This window comes from Malaclemys terrapin, chromosome 7 (genome assembly GCF_027887155.1).
Source record: "Malaclemys terrapin pileata isolate rMalTer1 chromosome 7, rMalTer1.hap1, whole genome shotgun sequence".
Lineage (NCBI taxonomy): Eukaryota > Metazoa > Chordata > Testudines > Emydidae > Malaclemys > Malaclemys terrapin.
Genome location: NC_071511.1, coordinates 1,102,909 through 1,122,360, shown reverse-complemented (window position 1 = coordinate 1,122,360; position 19,452 = coordinate 1,102,909).

Genomic DNA, 19,452 nt, shown 5'->3' with positions numbered 1-19,452 from the left:
CAATCCATGAAGTGAGGTAAGAGAAGAGCATTTCTTTGGATTTCTTGTATTTGGCTCTACTCTGCACAACCCCAGGCAGAAAGCTTTTTTCTTCATCTGTCATCTGTTTCTAGGGTCACCCTGTGTACACGACAGACCTTACAGCAACACTGCTGTACCGCGGCAGCTGAGTCACCGTCACGTCTCCTGTGTAGCCACTGTATGCTGACAAAGAGAGAACTCTCCCGCCAGCATAATTAAACCACCCCCAATGAGCGGCAGTAGCTATGTCGGCGGGAGATGCTCTCCTGCTGACATAACACTGTCCTCAGCGGCGCTTTGTCTGTGAAACTTAGGTTGGTCAGGGGTAGGGTGACCAGATGTCCCGATTTTATAGGGACAGTCCCGATTTTTGGGTCTTTTTCTTATATAGGTTCCTATTACCCCCCATCCCCTGTCCTGATTTTTCACACATGCTGTCTGGTCACCCTAGTCAGGGGGGTTGTTTTTTTCACACCCCTGACCAACAAAAGTGCTAGTGTAGACAGAGCCTAGGATGGCTCAAGCTTTATGTTGTGACATTATTGCTAGGCAGATACTTTTCCTCAATTCACTCTTCAATCCCTCTGCTTCTCATCCATCCATCCATCCATCTATGTATAGTTCATATGGCCCCCGTTACAGGAGTCTTTGTCATTGTCAGCTCCTGGCCACCCCAAAGCTTCCCGGTACTGCAGTGTATCTATGTTGGACAGAGACCAAGGTGTCTTGTCCTTTTCACTTTTTGACAACAGCTGCAGAGCCTGTCATGGCAGGGAACCGAACACATGGCCCATTCACAGGACTGAAGCTCCTGCATTAAGTGCGGGCGGCAGAGACAGGATGTATTCTGCTGAGAAAGAAGTGGACTAATGCTGGTATGTTTCAGAGTAACAGCCGTGTTAGTCTGTATCCGCAAAAAGAAGAACAGGAGTACTTGTGGCACCTTAGAGACTAACAAATTTATTAGAGCATAAGCTTTCGTGGACTACAGCCCACTTCTTCGGATGCATAAGGGTTAATGAGAGCTCCTGAACTCAATCCGCCTCGCCCCACGACAACTGCAGCAGGTGTCAAGCCGGGGGTGGGCTGAACCCAGTGCTGGTGGGGGCTGACTGGGAAGGAGAGCAAATTTCTGACTCTCTCTTGGGGAGAGAAGGCTGGCTGGAGCAGAGAGCGGGATGGCCTGGTGGCAGACAGGGACAAGTCATAAGAAGAGATGGAGGTTAATGGTGACCAGATACTCAACACAATAATATTAACCAGCGGGAAGGAACGCAAGCCAGAGCAGGTGAAAGCACATTTAGAGAAGTTAGATGAATTTGTCAGCAGGGCCTGATGCAATTCACCTGAGGCTACTTAAGGAAGTAGGTGAACAATCTCGACGTGTTAGCAATGATCTCTGAGAACTCCGGGAGAAGCGGAGAGGTCCCAGAGGGCTGGAGAAGGGTAGACATAGCACCTGTCTTTAAAAGTGGGGAACAAAGGGGATCTGGGGAATTACAGACCAGTCAGACCTAACTTTGATATCTGGAAAGATACCGGAACAAATTATTAAACAATCAATTTGTAAGCACCTAGAGGATAATAGGGTTACAAAGAACAGCCGGCGTGGGTTTGTCAAGAACAAATCATGCCAAACCAACCTATTTTCCTTCTTGAACAGGGTTACTGGCCTAGTGGAGGGGGGAAGCTGTAGACATGATATAGCCTGATTTTAGTGAGGTTTTTGACACAGTCCCACATGACATTCTCATAAGCAAACGAAGGAAATGTGGTCTGGATGAAATTACTATAAGGTGGATGTGTGACGTTGTTGACATAATCTGTAACCCTATAGATCAGCGTTTCCCAAACTTTTTTGGCCACGGAACACTTTTTAGCCTATTACAGAACACTTATAATATTATTTTGTAGTCGTTTGGTTTTCAAATAAAAAATTGCGTTATTTATGCTCAGATATATTTTATTTTATAAAACAAAGCAAAAATACACATTTAAAATAACTCGAACTAACAATTTCTAACTGGAAAGCGCATATAAAGTCGTACAAAAATCAAGTGCAAGAGTCAAAATTAAAAGCAGTGTTCTGCTTAAAAAAAAACCCAAACAAATTAGATTTTTACTAGGAAAATCTATTTTTAGAAACAGAAATTCACATTTGGATTTAATGGGATTGGTGTTTCTGCATTTTTCTATCACAAATTCGCTTAGTATTAGGAATAATGCTGGAAAGTTGGATCCTCATGTCAGGCGCAGCATCAAGTCTATTCCTAGATTTGGTTTTTGTTACAGCATAATACGAAAATCCCGTCGCACACAAATAAGTTGTAGCAGAAGGAAGGAGCACTCGAACTGCACGTTTAGCCACATTAGGGTACTCTTCTTTTAGGCTGCTCCAAAAATTATTCAGCGGAAGATCCTTAAACTTTTGTTTCAAATCAGAGTCAGAAATTAAGTCAATTAGGCTTTCATAATCGCGCGCAGTAAAGCCGAGTGGTTTGGCTGTAATTACAAATGGATTTCGAACCCAAGCATTATCATCAGTAGTTGTAGGAAAATATTCTAATAAAGAGGCCTGCAAGTCACGTAAGTGCTGGAAAATGGTGCTGGAAACTTCTTCATGGACTGTAGAATTTATTTCAGTCAGAAATTCATGTACTGTAGGGAAGCAGTCAAAGTTATTCTGCTCTACAAAAGTTGCCCAGAATTCCAGTTCCTTTTTTAACGACAAAATGTTATCCATTGTAGTAAAAAGGGTCACATTCTTTCCTTGCAGCAACAGATTAATTTCATTTAATTTTGCAAAAATATCTGCAAGATACGCAAGTCTCATTAGCCATGAGGAATTTGTCAGACAGTCATTAAATTTTTGTCCTGAATTATCTGAAGTGAAGAATACCAGTAGTTCACTACAAAGCTCAAAAAGCCTCACAAGCACTTTTCCTCTGGATAGCCACCTCACTTCCGTATGTAAAAGAAGCGCTTTGTGCTGACTCCCCATTTCCTCACACAACATTTTAAATAACCTGGATTGAAGTGGTCGAGATTTGACAAAATTGATCATTTGTACTGCTTCATCGAGCACAATTTTCAGAGATGCTGGTATTTTTTTAACTGCAAGTGCTTGTCTGTGTAGAACACAATGGCTCTTTGTGCTTTCTGGTGCCACACTTACGATTCGCGTTACAGCTCCCTTCATCTTCCCGATCATTGCCCGAGCACCGTCAGTACATACATCAATGCATTTTCCCCAACTAATTTCATGCTTTCTGATAAAATTGTTGATGCAGTTGAATATTTCTTCTCCAGTTGTGTTGCTTTGCAGAGATTCACATAAGAGCAGGTCCTCTTCAATAATAATAAATCTGTATCGGACAAATACTAGTAGCACAGCAAGTCCTGAAACGTCAGTGGACTCATCTAGCTGCAATGAATACTCATGGCAAATTTTCAGTTGGCAAACTAGCTCTTTTTCTATGTCATTGGCAAGCTCTTTAATATGGCATGCAACAGTATTATCTGACAACTGTACAGCATCAATTTTTTTACCAGACTGCTCGCTCAACATGCATGTTACAATATCTTTCGCGCAAGGCTCGATAAGCGTTTCTCCAATAGTGTGAGCTTCTCCGGCAAGCGCTATATGGTAACTTACTCAATAAGATGCCTCTGTTGCACTTTTGTTGTCTGTTTTAGCAATTTTAATCATTGAAAGTTTACAATTTCCAAGTGAGCCACGCTTCCTCTTGAAAAAACTTATATCTTTGTCTTTGTATTCAGCATGCTTGGTTTCCAAATGCCTATGAAGTTTAGCAGGAGCCAATGAACTGTTTGCTAGGATTTTGTTGCACACAACGCACTGCGCATCAGGAACATCTTTATTTCCAACACACGTAAATCCGAAAGACAAATAACTTTCATCATACTTTTGTTTTGGTCTTTTAACACCTGCTTCTTCTTCTTTTTTGATATACTTTGGTGGAAATTCTTTCACCTTGGATAACTCACTAGTACTAACAGATTTTTCGGCAACAAAAGACTGCGATTGTTCATCCTCACTTTGAAGTATCACAATATTTTGCTCATTTATTTTGGCCACAGTTGGAGTACCAGAAGAACTTGCTTTTTGTTTCAAAGTTCCTTCTTTTAGCCACAAATCCATGGTAAGTAGGTTTAGTAACAATATTTAGAAATACTGATTTTTGTCAAATGTTGTTTGTCACAAATATTTGTATTGTTTTGAGCAAAGCTAGTTTAGTTGTGCTTATCACACAAACGGTAAAGACCCACAGGTTTGAACGTGTTGAGTGACTATGTTATATTCACCATGGCGTAAAGAGAATGGTGTGTGTATACCACTGCAGTTCGCGCAGCCTCGAGAGGAAGAGGTACGACGTCACTAACTGAAACATGCCCAAAAGGGGTAGATGTCAACATGCTTGCGTGTCGCGTTCAATTTACACCATGATATTCAATACGAGATCTATCGATAACTGGAAAAAGAGTTTTATGTTAAATTACAGTCATTCAGAAAGAGTTGTAAACTACGCTTCAAATATGCCAAATTTAAAATAAAAAAAAATTAAAGACCCTTTTTTTTAAATTATGATTCTTTCACGGAACACAGTTTGGGCAAGACTGGTATAGATCACTGTTGCAACCATGGTTATATATTTGCAGCAAATATTGTACAAAGGTTGTCGTGGGAGGTGTCTATGGGGAGGTTATGATTATGCTATCTGTATATGAGTATCATTTTCATAGTTAAAGCTATGAATATTGGCTATGTACTTGTATCTCAGTGTGTTTTGACAGGAAGCGGCACGGGACGAGGGACATACTGGCTGCAGCTTCCCGCAGCCCCCATTGGCCTGGAGCAGCGAACTGCAGCCAGTGGGAGCCGCGATCGGCCAGACCTGCGGACGCGGCAGGTAGACAAACTGACCCAGCCCGCCAGGGCTTTCCCTGAACAAGCAGCGGACCGGCTTTGACAACCACTGATCTATACAACCCGCGGCACCCCAGATCGGGTGAGCAGGACTCAGGCCAGGGGTCCTAAAATAACTGGCACTTCTACGTGCGGCTTGGGCTCAAGCCTCGGAGGTGGGCTTGAGAGCCCGAGCTCCAGCCCAGGCCGCCTGTAAACGCACCGGCTACACGGCTAGTTTTAGAGCCCTGGCACAACACCCACTAGTGCAAGTCTGGGGACCTGGGCTGGGAGACTGACTCCCAGAACCTGTGTAGATGAACCCTAAGGATTCTTCTTGGAGTCTTTGCCCTGGTGGGTCCCCTCGTCCTGACTTGTCTGGATACGAACAATACGCTACTATTGGCTTATTCCCCTGCTCCCACAGCACTTGCAAGAGCCAGACCATCCAGGCCAGGCCTCCGTCTACCACTGACAGGCTGGCCAACCTGATGGGGAGAAAAAGCAAGATTTGGGAGGAGATGTTTGCAGAACTCCTGGCAGAGTCCCAGAGAAAAGCCAGGCTGGCTGAGAGGTGGAGACTGTACATGAGGACCCCGTGGGAGAAAGAAATGCAGTTCTCCCAGGGGATCAGGGCAGTGCCAAGAGCAGCATCACCATAGTGAAGGAGAGCCTGGGAAAAGCAGAGCGAGGCAGAGGCAGCTCATGGGTGCTATCCTGAGCCGGAACGCCCTCCTGCCAAACCTAATGCTGCTAGGCCAGCAGGCCCTGCCATCCCGGAATTTGGGACTTGCCCTGTCCGTCAGCCCCTGGACTGGGACGAGCAGCAACTTCTAACTCTGTATCCCCACTGCATTGCTCCCATTCCCCTCTCAGATCCACCACCAGCACTGAGAACCCTTGCACTGGGAACGCAGCTCTTTGTAGCCGAGGGATTCAGTCCCACACCCCAGAGATAAGAAGAGCCAGGGGCGGTGGACTTGCCTTTGACTTTGTGCATCACCCCTACCCAAATCGTGGTATTTCAAATCTTCTTAGGGTTGCGCTTTGAGCTTTGGTTGCCTAGTTGCGGTAGTTAAAGGTTTGTGTGTAGCTGGTTACTTCAGAGGCGTAGTCAGTTAAATGTATTTCCAAATACAAAGACTTTATTTTTTCCATTGGTTTCATTAACACTTTATTATTGTTCTTTTTATTGTTCTTCCCCAGTAAAACCATTCACGGTACGTCCATTCTGAGCCAGGGCTCCACGGAACACAGAAGACTCTTGCCACAAAGCTGAAATCATTCCTAGTCTTTGACAAAAGCACATCGTGGATGTTAAACGTCACCCCTCCCCCATGATACCCCGGTGCTCACGAGGGCTGCATCCTAACACTCCCACGGGGGCTAACACGTTCCGGCACCAGACCCAACAGGCGTCCAGCAGCATCCCACCAGTGCTTATGTTCTCCACGGATGCCTTGCTAGCGGCTTGAACCTCAGAGCAAGTCTCTGCACCTCAGCCTGCCATCCTGCGCTAAGGCTGCCAATCCCCCCCCCCTTCCCCGGAGCTCACACAAATATTGTGCAAAATACAACACGCACTTCTCATGATTGAAACATTTTTTCCCCTGCTGCTTCCAATCTGCTCCATAAACTGTGCCAGCTGCCTTTCAAAGGGCCGCGTGCACACTCAACCCCCATTCCGCTACTGCTCAGGGGATAGTTAAAACGGGCCTTCCTTCTGTCCGAGCAGGCTGTGAATGGCATCAGAGGACAAACTGAGACCCCAGAATCACCAGCCCAACCTCCGCTCCATTAATGTCCTGGGGCCAAACAGTCCTTTCTTCATCAGTGTAAAGAGAACGCAGTTCTGCAGCGTCCCTTCCCGACCACCTGGCAGTCATGGCTGTAAACCTCCCGCAGCGTCAGCCAGCCCTGGAGACACCCTGGAGAAATACTTCTTGCTGTTGATAAATTCTGCGCCTGGGTGCTGGCGGTGGGTAAAGGATATGGACACGGGTCCCCTCAACTGTGAGGGGGGATTTGATAGCAGCCTTCAGCTACCTGAAGGGGGGTTCCAAAGAGGATGGAGCTCGGCTGTTCTCAGTGGTGGCAGATGACAGAACAAGGAGCAATGGTCTCAAGTTGCAGTGGGGGAGGTCTAGGTTGGATATTAGGAAAAACTTTTTCACTAGGAGGGTGGTGAAGCACTGGAATGGGTTACCTAGGGAGGTGGTGGAATCTCCTTCCTTAGAGGTTTTTAAGGTCAGGCTTGACAAAGCCCTGGCTGGGATGATTTAGTTGGGAATTGGTCCTGCTTTGAGCAGGGGGTTGGACTAGATACCTCCTGAGGTCTCTTCCAACCCTGATATTCTATGATTCTATGAACTGCCCCAATACAGTTTGGGAATCCCATGTGGGCAAACCCATTAATGATCTCCTGAGCATTACCAAGCTTTGTAACCCAGTGCAACTGCACCTTCACAGCTCAGTGCGACTGTACCTTCACAGCTCAGTGCGACTGTACCTTTCCATGGCATCACACACCTGTATAATAACAGCTCCAACCACTGATCTCCCCAGGACCAGTTGATTGGCTATGGACTGGTGTGACATTATTGACACAAACTGTGACCGTGTACATCATTGATGCAACCACTGTTCTATAGTTGCACCAAATCTTGTACAAAGTTTGTTGTGTGAGGTGTCTGGGAAGGTTATGATTTGCTGGTTATGATTATGCTGTCTGTATGCTGTGACAAAGTTCCTCCTCTATCTTGGTGGGTCCTGCGCTTATTGGTGGATTTTCTTGCCTCAGAGATTCACCATGTGGGTTGGGGAACAGCCCAGAGACCTTCCCCTCTGGAAGAACCCACAGTCCAGGTCAATTGGGAGGTTTGGGGGGAATTCGGGCCCACCCCCTACTCCGGGTTCCAGCGCAGGGCCCTGTGGACTGCAGCTGTCTATAGTGCCTCCTGTAACAGCTACATGACAGCTACAACTCCCTGGGCTACTTCCCCTCTCGCTCACAGCTCCTTGCACCTCTTGCTCCCAGCTCCTCACACGCGCACCACAAACTGAAGTGAGCTCCTTTTAAAACCCAGCTGCCCTGATTAGCCTGCCTTAATTGATTCTAGCAGCTTCTTGATTGGCTGCAGGTGTCCTAATCAGCCTGTCTGCCTTAATTGTTTTCAGAAAGTTCCTGATTGTTCTGGAACCTTCCCTGTTACCTTACCCAGGGAAAAGGGACCTAATTAACCTGGGGCAAATATATCTGCCTTCTATCACTCTCCTGTAGCTTGGCGCGGTTTACCCCATCCCAGACACCTGCCCCTTTTGCGGCGTGAGGGAGACCCTGGTGCATGTTTACCTGGAGTGCGCCAGGCTGCAGCCCCTATTCCGGCTCCTCACGGATATTTTGTTAAGATTTTGGTTGCACTTTCCCCCTCACCTTTTTATTTATGCACTCCCTATCCATCGCCCCACAAAGTCACGGGACCTCCTGGTCAACCTCCTCCTGGCCCTAACGCAACTGGCCATTGATAAACCAGAGTGAGGAGGTTGGCCGATGGAGTCTCCTGTGATTGTGAGGCCTATTTCAGGTCCTCCATTCATTCACGTATCTGGGCAGAGTTCCTCTGGGCGGCGTCCACTGGCTTCCTTGACACCTTTGAGGAGCAGTGGGCGCTGTCCGAGGTTCTCTGCTCGGTGTCCCCGTCTGGTTCCCTTCTTTTGACCCTTTGACCTCACTCCTGTCCCTGTTCTTTTATTAGTTGTCCCCCATAACTTTTTGGTCTCCAGGTCCTGTGGACCCCCTCTTAGGCTGGGGGGGGGGAGATCCTTTAGCAGTGGGCGGGCTTTGCCCGCCCACTTCCTGGATCCCAATAGGATCACTCTCCTGTAGCCATCTGGCCTGACCCTGTCACACTGGTTAAAATATGACCATATAGATCATTGTTGCAACCACTGTTACATATTTGCAACAAATCTTGTACAAAGTGTGGCATGTAAGATGTCTACGGAAAGGTTACGATTTGCTGGTTATGATTATGCTATCTGTATGCATGTATCATTTTTCTATTTGAAGTTATGAATACTGGCTCTATACCTGGATTTCAAATGTTTGCTCCTGGGGTAACGCCCACAAGGCAGCACCCAGCACATCTTGGAGGCACTATTCAAATTAAGTGGGTCATCAAGAAACACTTAACTGACAATGCATCATGGGAGATGCCCATCTACACTGACAGGTTTCAGGGTAGCAGCCGTGTTAGTCTGTATCCGCAAAAAGAACAGGAGTACTTGTGGCACCTTAGAGACAAATTTATTAGAGCATAAGCTTTCGTGGGCTACAGCCCACTTCATTGGATGCATATCCATATTTCGTGGGCATATGCATCTGATGAAGTGGGCAGTAGCCCACGAAAGCTTATGCTCTAATAAATTTGTTAGTCTCTAAGGTGCCACAAGTACTCCTGTTCTTTTTGCATCTACACTGAATGGACTTTCCTGCAAACGTGCTGTTTGGGGTATAGTTAATGGCTTCTACTGTGTCCAAACCTTCATGCGTGGACATGTGATCTGCCCAGATGACTCCAAACACGATCTTGTCTGCTGTAATTTTCCACCAGCTGTGCTGAGGGCTTTGTTTGAAACAATGGGTTCCCTCCACATGGCAGAAGATATAAAAGGCTCTGGAAACCCCTCCATTTTGCCTCTTTTCTGCTCCGACCTCTGGCTATGAACATATATTAATGGGAGCATCTAACCAAGGGACTGAGAACCTTCCAACGATTTGGAAGCAGCCACAGACTTGACTTTGGCCAGCAGTTTATTCCATCACTGCTACAAGCCTGAACCAAGAACTTTGCAATTATTGTATGTATTTGATTCCTTTAACCAATTTTAACTCTCATCTTTCTTTCTTTGTTGTTATGAATAAACCTTTAGATGTTAGATACTAAAGGATTGACAACAGCGTGATTATTGGGTAAGGTTTGAGTTATATATTGATCTGGGTGTGTGGCTGGTCCTTTGCGATGAGGAGAAGCTTTTAGTTGAAGAGATTGCTTGTAAAGAACCACTCACCTTTAAATCCAGTGTTTTCAGTGGTAATACAAGAACTGGGATGCCTAAGGAAACTGCTTTAATAACTTCTTGTTAGCCAGTGTGGTGAAACAGATGTTTACTTTTGTGGCTGGTTGGGTATATCCTATGGGGGAATTAGCCACCACTCTTGGGGTGTATCTGTCCTATTTCTCAGCAGTTCATCCTGAGTTTGGTAGTAACACCCTCACTTTCCTTTCATAAAGGAGGTCAAATAGGGCAAACCCTGTGGATTTGTGAGGCACCTCCAGGTAAGTGAATAATGGTGGGGCAGCATTCTATCCCAGTCACCTACTCTCCTTTCCATGTACATTTTCTACCTTGACTTTGGGGTCCTAAAGAACCGCACAAGTAACCCATTTGTTTCTGGGGAAGATGAGGCAGATTGCAATTGTTGTACTCCACACATAGAATAACAGAACTAGAAGGGACCTCAAGAGGTCATCTAGTCCAGTCCCCTGAACTCAAGAAAGGGCTAAGTATTATCTAGACCAGGGGTCGGCAACCTTTCAGAAGTGGTGTGCTGAGTCTTCATTTATTCACTGTAATTTAAGGCTTCACGTGCCGGTAATACATTTTAACGTTTTTAGACGGTCTCTCTATAAGTCTATAATATATAACTAAACTACTGTTATATGTAAAGTAAACAAGGTTTTCAAAATGTTTCAGAAGCTTTATTTAAAATTAAATTAAAGTGCAGATCTTATCAGTTTAGTGTGATCCTTGCCCTTGTTTTTCCTTGCTGAGTTTTCCAATGTCTGGCCCGGATTTGAATACTTTAAGCTGCACACAGGCTTCTGAGTGATCAATTGTTAACCGGCTCGACTCCGAGAGGGACAGAGGACAGATTTCAGGTGTGAAAATACCTGCTCACTCAAGTATGTGGATCCAAATGCTGAGAGCATTGCAAACGCAATTTTCTTCAAACAGTTACATTTCACTGGCAGGGACGTCCAGCAAGGCAGAACAGAGGCCCCATGATCTCTCTCGGTAGCTTCAAGTGCGCTCCGCAGAGCCACAAACTTTGATGTCCACAATTCTGAGCTTTTTAACTGAATGAGCTGCATTTCAAAATCTTCAACACCCATCCACTGAAATACAGACAAATCCAAGTCGCTTTCCTTGAACTTTTCAGGTTTAATTAGAAAAGAAAGCAATGGGCAAATTGCTGGAAATCTTGAAATCTGTCAGAAAATTCTGATTCCAGTTCTTGCATGTACTTTCCAATCTCATCGACGCTGACTGTGCAACATGTCGATAGCTCTTTTATGAGTTGGAAGTAGCGGAAAGTAGAAGTTTGAATATCCCTGGAAAAAACTGCTAGTTTCACAACAAATGCTTTCCAGGCTTCATAAAGATCCAGAACTGTTTGCCCTGCACCCTGGAGAGAGAGGTTGAGTAGGGTTACCATACGTCCGGTTTTTCCCGGACATGTCCGGCTTTTCAGCAATCAAACACCCGTCCGGGGGGAATTGCCGAAAAGCCACACATGTCCGGGAAAATGGCCGGCACTTCCTCTCCCCTGCGGCTCTGCTCCACACCCCCTCTCTCAGATTTACAGAGCCAAGCTGCCCGAGCCAGCGTTACTGGCTTCGGGCAGCCCCCCCCCTGCCTCCGGACCCCGAGCCCCCAGCCAGGCACTTCTCCTCCCCGGCTCCAGCTGAGCTGCTCCCGCGGTGCAAGGTCCGGAGGCGGGGGGGGGGCTGCCCGAAGCCGGTAACGCTGGCTCGGGCAGCTCTGCTCTGTAAGTCTGAGGGGGAGGAGCCAAGCAGCTCCGCTGGAGCCGGGGAAGGGACGTGCCCAGCCAGCTCTGGGTCCTGAGGCAGGGGAGGGCTGCCCGAAGCCAGCAGCTCGGCTCTTACATTCTGAGAGGGGGGGAGCAGCTCAGCTGGAGCCCAGGTAGGAGAAGTGGGGTCCGGAGGCAGGGCTGGGGGGTGCTGAGCGGGCCGGGGGGCCGGCGGGGCTGGGGGGTGCTGAGCAGGCCGGGGGATGCTTGGCCAGGGGTCCGGGGGCTGGCGGGGCCAGGGGGTGCTCGGCCGGGGATCGGGGGCCAGGCCGGGGGGTGCTGAGCGGGCCGGGGGGCCAGCGGGGCTGGGGGGTGCTGAGCGGGCCGGGGGATGCTTGGCCGGGGGTCCAGGGGCTGGCGGGGCCAGGGGGTGCTCGGCCGGGGATCGGGGGCCAGGCCGGGGGGTGCTGAGCGGGCCGGGGGGCAGCGGGGCTGGGGGGTGCTGAGTGGGCCGGGGGATGCTCGGCTGGGGGTCCGGGGGCTGGCGGGGCAAGGGGGTGCTCGGCCAGGGCCGGCCCAGGCTGGAAACGCCGGGGGGGGGGCAGCCTGGGCCGCTCCTCCTCCCCCCACAACCCCCCTTACCTGCTTCAGGCTTCCCGCGAATCAAATGTTCGCGGGAAGCAGGGGAGGGGGCGGAGTTGGGGCGTGGGCATGGGCGGGGCTGGGGGTGGGGCCGGGGTCCGGTGGAGTGTCCTCCTTTTGGAGGCTCGAAATATGGTAACCCTACGGAAGGGGAAGCATATCCTGCCTCGCACAGGACCACCAGCAAGCTGGTGGGCTCATAATTGCTCTGGTGACACCCTCAGGTGCTGTTCTGTCGTCTCTCCTGGGCCCCTCGCTGTTTGTCTCTGGAGATCTGTCAAACTCCGCTCAGGTCACCACAGTGCATGTGCGTCTGGCTCAGTGCAGGCCCAGGGGACGGCTCAGAGCATCAGGCCCGGCTCCACTCAGGATCGCCAGGGGCTAGCAGAGCCTGACCTGCTTCAGCAGAGCCAGCTGGGTACAGGACTCAGCAAATGGGGGTCAGCGGAGCGGTGTCTGGGCTGGGCCCAGGGGTGGCATAGCCAGCGTGGGCTGCGCAGTGTGAGCTGGAGTGCAGGCGAGGACGGTGCAAGTCCTGGCCAGGGCCGTGAGTCTCTGTCCTGAGACTCCAACCCAGCCCGGCCGTGTCTCAGGAAGGGGGCCAAGAGGCAGTGGGGTCAGCGTCTAACGGCACAGCACTGCACTATTGCTCTGGGCCGCCGGGAGAAGCCGTGCTCACTGGCACTGCGGGCGTGAGCTCAAATGGCTAGAAACAAATTGCTAATATTGGCTCAGGTGCAGGAAGGTGAAATTCGTGCCCATGGGACAAACCTTCCTCTGCAAGCAGGAAAGCAGCTGGGCGAAGGCGGGAGTTTTTCCGTTCTCTCCTGGGACTGCAGGAGAGCTGATTGCAGAAGAGGAAGAGAGTGGGGTTTACTGCACAGTGACAGAACTACAACTGCCCCCACAACCTGCAGGGGGCGCTCCCGCCTCCCCAGGCTCATCTCTTCCCTCTCGCGTGCCAGGGAGCAGCCCACGGCCCTAGGCCTGGCGGGGCACAGAATGGACCTGAGACAAAGGGGCCACTGTGCGGGGGAAAGTCAGCCAGAACAACAGTTGCTGGAAGAAGCCCTTTGACAAATTGCCTTGCGGCAGAGGGAGAGACGCAGCCGTGCAGGGGAGAGGGCAGCTGCCCCACGGGGACCAGCCTGTGTGGGGGTGAGGCTGATGAAATCAGTGGCTCTGGGGTTCCCCTCACTCACCTGGGGATTTCCGCACCAGTTTCACATTAGCTGCAGCAGAAACATGTTGTGACGTTACACCCCCTATTCTTTATGGAAATGTGGTTACAATATGGATATGGTATAACTACGATATACTTCATGCAAGACGGCTCCTGGGCGGGATCATTGGAAAGGTTCTGATTTACGGAACGGGTGTATCCAACGTGTGTAGCATTTCTGTATCTGAACCTGGGGCTATTGACCATGTCTCTGTATTTCAAATGGGCTGCGTTGAATGAGGCCGAACAATGTTAGTGGCTTATTGAATAGGGTTACCATACGTCCGTTTTTTCCTGGACATGTCCGGCTTTTCAGTAATCAAACCCCCGTCCGAGGGGAATTGCCAAAAAGCTGAACATGTCCGGGAAAAATACCGGCCGGGCACTTCCTCTCCCGTGGCTGCTCTGCTCCTCCCCAGACTCAGACTTCGGCTCTATTTAAGAGCCAGGCTGCCCAAGCGCTACCGGCTTCGGGCAGCCCCTGTGCCTCCGGACCCTGCACCGTGGGAGCAGAGCAGCTGGAGCCCGGGAGGGGAAGTGCCCGGCCAGCGGCGCAGGGTCCGGAGGCATAGGGGCTGCCCGAAGTCCGATTTCTACCGGCTTCATGGTTTGCCGGGCAGCCTCCAGACCCTGCGCCCCCGGCTGGGCGCTTCCCCTCCCGGGCTCCAGCTGCGCTGGGAAAGCGCCGGCCGGGGGTGCAGGGTCTGGGGCCTGCCCGGCAAACCGTAAAGCCGGTAGCGCTCGGGCAGCCCTTTTCGCGTGGCTGGGAGGGAGAAGGGGGAGTTAGGGCTGGGACTTTGGGGAAGGGGCGGGGAAAGGGTGGAGTTGGGGCAGGGCCAGGGCTGGGGGTGGGAAAGCGGCGGGGCTAGGACCAGTGGAGTGTCCTCTTTTTTTATTTTTTAAATATGGTAACCCTAAGGTTGAGTTCGTTTAGGTGAGCGTTGATATCAGTTAGAAACATGAGCTTACACAGCTGTGACAATGCGGTTCTGGCGGGACCCAACTGAGAGTGCCAATTCAGGACTAATTGCTCAAAACAGGGCAGTTACAGCCCAAGGCTGGGGTTTTTCCACCTCTAAGGCAAACCAAACCAGCCAGACAAAGAGGACTTTGGTTTCACCCCACTGGCTAACCACAAGTCGCACAAACTATTCTCTTAGACACTCCAGTTTCCCAGTATCACCACCAGTGCCACTCGTTATGGGGACAAATGGTTATGAAAACCAATATCCCAATATACATAAAAAAAAGGTTCTCCTTATCCCAAAGGACCAAGCCCCAGACCCAGGTCAATATACAAATCAGATCTTTCCCACAAATCACGCTGCTGCCAATCCTTTAGAATCTAAAATCTAAAGGTTTATTCATAAAAGGGAAAAGATAGAGATGAGAGTTAGAATTGGTTAAATGGAATCAATTACATACAGTAATGGCACAGTTCTTGGTTCAGGCTTGCAGCAGTGATAGAATAAACTGCAGGTTCAAATCAAGTCTCTGGAACATCCCCCGCTGGGATGGGTCCTCAGTCCTTTGTTCAAAGCTTCAGTTTGTAGCAAAGTCCCTCCAGAGGTAAGAAGCAGGATTGAAGACCAGATGGAGATGAGGCATCAGCCTTATATAGTCTTTTCCAGGTGCAGGCACAGCAGTAGCTAATGTCAGCCCATCGTCTCTAGTGATATGGGAGGAGGGGATGAGCTCACCAGTTATGTCAGGACTGAGGCATGGCAGGGGAGTGAGAGGTTTATTATGGAGGCAAAGGTCAATGGTGTTGAATGCACGGGATGGCGAGACACTGGCTCGGATGTAACTATAGTCAAGGGACATCTGGTGAAGCCGGAGGACATGCTGCCGGGGGAGTATGTGACCGTAGTGGCGTTATCTGAGTACTCTGTGGACCTGCCGATGGCTAGAATTAGGGTTACCATATTTTGTGCCTCCAAAAGGAGGACACTCCACGGGGCCCCGCCCCCAGCCCCACCCCCAGCCCCGCCCCCGCCCCCGCCCCAACTCCGCCCCCTCCCCAAAGTCTCCGCCCCCTCCCCTGCTTCCCGCGAACATTTAATTCGCGGGAAGCCTGGGCAGGTAAGGGGGGGTGTGGGGGGAGGAGGTGCGGCCCAGGCTGGCCCCCCCGGCGGCTCCAGCCTGGGTCGGCTCGGGCCCTAGGGTGCCGGCCCTGGCCCCCCGGCGGCCCAGCGCACCCCCCCCGGCTCCCGGCCCCGGCGGCCCAGCGCACCCCCCCAGCGGCCCGGCTCCCGGCCCGACCCCCCGGCTCCCGGCCCCGCGGCCCAGCGCACCCCCCCGGCCCCGCGCACCCCCCCGGCGGCCCGGCTCCCGGCCCGACCCCCCGGCTCCCGGCCCCGCGGCCCAGCGCACCCCCCCAGGAAGCCTGGGCAGGTAAGGGGGGGTGTGGGGAGGAGGTGCGGCCCAGGCTGGCCCCCCCGGCGGCTCCAGCCTGGGTCGGCTCGGGCCCTGGGGTGCCGGCCCTGGCCCCCCGGCGGCCCAGCGCACCCCCCCGGCTCCCGGCCCCGGTGGCCCAGCGCACCCCCCGGATCCCGGCCCCCCCGGCCCCGCGCACCCCCCCGGCGGCCCGGCTCCCGGCCCGACCCCCCGGCTCCCGGCCCCGCGGCCCAGCGCACCCCCCCGGCGGCCCGGCTCCCGGCCCGACCCCGCGGCCCAGCGAACCCCCCCGACCCCCCGGCCCAGCGCACCCCCCCGGCTCCCGGCCCCGCGGCCCAGCGCACCCCCCCGGCGGCCCGGCTCCCGGCCCGACCCCCCGGCTTCCGGCCCCGCGGCCCAGCGCACCCCCCCGGCGGCCCGGCTCCCGGCCCGGCCCCGCGGCCCAGCGAACCCCCCCGGCTCCGCGGCCCAGCGCACCCCCCCGGCGGCCCGGCTCCCGGCCCGGCGGCCCAGCAAACCCCCCCGGCTCCGCGGCCCAGCGCACCCCCCTGGCGGCCCGGCTCCCGGCCCGACCCCCCGGCCCAGCGCACCCCCTCGGCGGCCCGACCCCGCGGCCCCGGCCCGGCACTGCGCCCCTGGACCCCGGCCCGGCACCGCGCGCCCGGCCCCGCGACCCCGGCCCAGCCCTCCCTCCCGATTTTCCCGGACATGCCCGGCTTTTGGGGATTTCCCCCCGGACGGGGATTTGAGCCCCCAAAAGCCGGACATGTCCGGGAAAATCCGGACGTATGGTAACCCTAGCTAGAATCCACCTGGAGTGGGATGGCTTTAAAGGGGACGTGAAGGCTGCTGTCCGGGATTTGATTCCGGCTGATGTGTTGGTAGGAAATAACATACTGGGGGTGCCTGGCCAAGTGAATGTAGTGACCAGGTCACAGAAAGAATTTGGGGCTGTGGCAGATACCCTGACTGATGGCAGGGAGGGGGGCAGAAAACAGACAGAGTGCCTCTCAAGATGGATTAGGCGAGGGTTTGTCTGAAATATCAGAGATGATTCTGAATCCAAACAAAACCCAGAGTGAATTCATTGTGGCTCAGCAGAGTGATGTATCTCTAGAGAGAGCCAGGAATGATGCTCAGAGTCAGGTCCCAGCCTGTGAAGAGAGAGGCAGGTTTTTTATAAAGGGGGGGCTGTTGTCTAGGGAACCACCCAGGGGAAGGAAGAATTCCCAAGCAGCAGCTCGCAAACAGCTTGTGGTACCTGAGAGTTACCACAATGATTTGTTGAAGTTGGCTCATGATAGTCCCTTTGCAGGACATCTGGGTATAGGCAAAACGTGTGACAGGCTAGAGCAGAATTTCTACTGGCCTCACCTTTTTGGGTCGGTGAGAGATTACTGCAGGAGCTGTGAGCTGTGCCAGAAGCGTAAGAGGTTAAGGGGGTGTTAGGTAAAAAGCAAGTCCTTACTCACCTCTCCAGCACCCGAGTTCGTGCGGAGTTGGTATGGGGCTCACAATCTGTCATAGACCAGACACCAATTCGTTGATCAACGGGCTCACACTATCCTTAGCTTGAAAAGCTTCAGAGTAAGTGTGGCAAGTTTATTAGGGGTGAGCATTAATATTTATACACAGAAGTAAACAAAGTGATTAACAGATCATAATGGTCATGTATAATCAATCAAGATTCTACAGGATAAAACAGGTTAAAATGTAAATTCAGAAAGAGAAAAGGGGAGATGGCTACTTAAGGGGAGGGGGTGTCATGAGTAGTTCGCAGGTCAGAGCTTTGATTAAAAGTTCAGACAGAGACATCAAGTCTGGGTTAAGTTTAAGCTCATCAAAAGTTCAGACTCAACAGGGGCCTAGCAAGGTGCCCCTCCGGCCTCTGCCCATTACTGGGGAGGCTTTTGCCAGAGTATGTGACGTTATTGATATAATCTGGAACCATATAAAACATGGTTGCAACCAAAGTCTGGTAGTGGCACCAAATCTTGTATAAAGGGGGTCAAATGAGGTGTCTAAGACAAGGTTATGGATTGCTGGTTATGATTAGGCTGCCTAGATGTGTGTATCATTTTGTAGTTGAAGTTATAAATATTGGCTCTGTACTGTCTGTATCTCAAACTTATGCTATGCTGCTGGGAAACCTCCCAGACAGGTGGGTGTTAGCTCTGTCTAGCCTGCTTGATGGCCCATTAAGGACCATCAGCTATACAATTGACCCATGGAGAGACGCCTTGTAACTCAGCAAAGTATGCAGGAACTTGCCCATGTGACTTCAGACTCCATTTTGCTGTGATTTTCCACAATAAGAACAAAGAGGTGTTCTTACACCTGGAAAGACTATAAAAAGGCTGATGCCTCATCTCCATTTTGTCTTCAATCCTGCTTCTTACCTCTGGAGGGACTTTGCTACAACATGTCGATAGCTCTTTTATGAGTTGGAAGTAGCGGAAAGTAGAAGTTTGAATATCCCTGGAAAAAACTGCTAGTTTCACAACAAATGCTTTCCAGGCTTCATAAAGATCCACAACTGTTTGCCCTGCACCCTGGACAGGGCCGGCTCTAACTTTTTTGGTGCCCCAGGCAGCAAAAAAAAGCACCGCCCCGCCGAGCCTCCCCCGCCGAGCGCCGCACCACCGGAGCCCCCCCCCCCCCCCCCCCCGAGCGCCGCGCCCCCCCGTCAAGCGCTGCGCCGCCGGAGCACACCCCCCCCCGCAGAATGCCGCGCTGCGCCGCGGTGCCCCCCGCCACCCCAAGATTGGCCGCCCCTTACCAGGGGCTGCCCCAAGCATGTGCTTGGTTTCCTGGTGCCTGGAGCCGGCCCTGACCCTGGAGAGAGAGGTTGAGTTCGTTTAGGTGAGCGTTGATATCAGTTAGAAACATGAGCTTACACAGCCATTTGTCATCATCCAGTTCGGGGTACTTTTGTTCTTTTTCCGACAACAAGGCCTTGATTGTATCAGAACAGTTTACAGAGCGCACCAAAACCTTGCCACGACTTAGCCACCGAACGTTGCTGTGAAGTGGGATGTCGTTATAAGCACTGTCCATCTCTTCTAGCAGTGCTGGCTGGGAAGAGGCAGGGAACCCAAGTCTGGGGTCTAAGCTCCTTGCCCTCCCAGAGGGACCTGGCTGAGGGGTCCTGGTTGTACCTACAAGCCCTGCTTGGGACTGTGTTCCTGTTGTCTAATAAACCTTCTGTGTTACCGGCTGGCTGAGAGTCCCGGTGAATCACAGGAAGTGGGGTGCAGGGCCCTGACTCCCCCACACTCCATGACAGGAGTCACATCGGCAAGTCACATGTCCATGCATGACTCAGTTTGCAGGTGACAGCCATGGCTCACATGCTACCTTGAACGTCCCAGGAAGACTTTTCATGTGGACTGGAGTCTCCCAAGGTCCATTGTCAGTTCAGTGTTTCTT